Genomic DNA, 2,500 nt, shown 5'->3' on the forward strand with positions numbered 1-2,500 from the left:
AAACACACACATACACACACACACATATACATAAATACACGCATACATAACTGTCATAACTAACGTAACTCCTTAAAGCCATTCTTCCTTCTGCCTCCTTCCCTGTATATGAAGGCCGCCAGAGGGACTTTCAATAGGGAGCTAAAGTAGGCTATGGGAAACCTAATCTAACTTATACTAGACTTTGTGGCCAGAGGGGGGAGGCGAAGGAGGGATGGGATGGGGGAGGGAGAGAGAGAGCAAGAAGGAAAAGGATTAGGAAGGAGGGAGGGAGTGGGGGAGGAGGTAAAGAGGAAAGGGAGAAGGTGGAAGATAGAGAGAGTAAACCCACTTTAAGTTATACTAGACTTAGTGGCGAGAGGGGGGAGGATGGGAAGGAGGAGTGGGATGAGGGAGATAGAGGGAGAAGGAGAAGAAGAAGAAGAAGAAGAAGAAGAAGAAGAAGAAGAGAGAGAGAGAGAGAGAGAGAGAGAGAGAGAGAGAGAGAGAGAGAAGAGGAGAGGAGGGGAGAGAGAGGAGAAAGAGGAGAGAGAGAGAGAGAGAGAGAGAGAGAGAGAGAGAGAGAGAGAGAGAGAGAGAGAGAGAGAGAGAGAGAGAGAGAGAGAGAGAGAGAGAGAGATGGATGGAGGGAATGATACTGAAATAAAGAGAGAGACCGTATGTGATAACATAAATGAGAGAAAGAGAGAGGGAGGAGAGGGAGTGGGGATAAGGTAAGAGATTAAGAAAAAGAGATGATATGTAGAGAGAGAAAAAAAAAATAAGAGAAAGATAGAGCGACAGAGAGTGAACAGCGGAAAATAAAGATATTTTTCATTGCCCTTTGCATAATGACGTCAATGCTAAGAAAATAACAATTTATTAATCTGTAAAAAGAGAGAAGTTATCTTTATAAACCACATGAAGCTGTCTTAAAAAAGGCATAGAAGGTGAAAAACTCGGCACTATCTGATCTCATAATCATAGCAGAGTTTGTTTGAAAAATAATAAGTCTTTTTTTGAAATAGAGGATTTAATCGGTATTTTTTTCATTATAAAATTTAAACTCAGACTGCTTTAAAAGAAAAACATTTTCGTAGAATATTATATTTGCTTGTGAATAAGTACGTTTCTTTTGATTATATTGATATTGATTTAATTATTAACAACACAAATTATATTAGTTGAAATGAGGATAGTGATAATAATAGTAATAAAGATGATGGCAAACATGATAATGGTTATGATGATTATTATTATTCTTTTCACTATTATCACTATCAGTATCATTTTCATTATCATCATTATTATCCTTTGAATTTTTACCATTGATATCAATATCATTATTATTATCATTATCATTAATATCATTAATGTCTACACACATGTATATAAATAAATAGATGAATAAATAAATAAATAGATAAATAAATAAATAAATAAATAAACAAATATATATATATCAGAAAATATATATATATGTGTATGTGTGTGTGTGTGTGTGTGTGTGTATGTATCTGTGTGTAATTGCGTGTGTGTGTGTGTGTGTGTGCGTGTGTGTGTGTGTGTGCGTGTGTGTGTGTGTATGTATGTATCTGTGTGTAATTGCGTGTGTGTGTGTGTGTGTGTGTGTCTTGTCTATGTGTGTGTGTGTGTGTGTATATATATAACAATATATACTATATATATATATATATATATATATAAAGATATAAAAATATATATATACATATATAAATATATGTATATATATATTGTTATAAATATATATCTATATATATATATATATATTATAAATAAATATAATATATATATATATATATATATACATAATACATATAATATACATATATATATTATATATATATATATATATATATATAATATATATATATATATAATATCTATATATATGTATAATATGTATATATATATATATTATATATAATCACACAATACCACACACACACCCTTACCTGTAAGTATTGTCATCAGACAGTACACAGACATACATACAGACTGACTACAGACATCCGCCAGCAACTTACATACAAACACACATACCGTATGTAAAATCACTTACACACACACACACCCACACACCCCCCCCCACACACACACCCCCACACAAACACGCCTACACCAAATACACACAACACAAGCACACAAACTCACTAATACACATATGTACACACACACACACACACACACACACACACACACACATATATAAATATATATATAAATATATAGATATAAATATATAATATAAATATTATATAAATATATATATATATTTATATATATATATATATATATATATATATATATATATATATATATATATAAATAATATATATATATATAAAGAGAGAGAGAGAGGGAGAGAGAGAGAGAGAAACAAAAAGACAGACAGAGAAAAAGAGACAGAGACAAAAAAAATCCAAACATGGAAAAACAACAACATAAGAAAACAAAGATAAACAAAGAAAAAACAAACAACAGTCTAAAACCAAACAAA

Source organism: Penaeus japonicus, unplaced genomic scaffold (genome assembly GCF_977035675.1).
Source record: "Penaeus japonicus unplaced genomic scaffold, GWHDUDI00000001_assembly GWHDUDI00000017, whole genome shotgun sequence".
Taxonomy (NCBI): domain Eukaryota; kingdom Metazoa; phylum Arthropoda; class Malacostraca; order Decapoda; family Penaeidae; genus Penaeus; species Penaeus japonicus.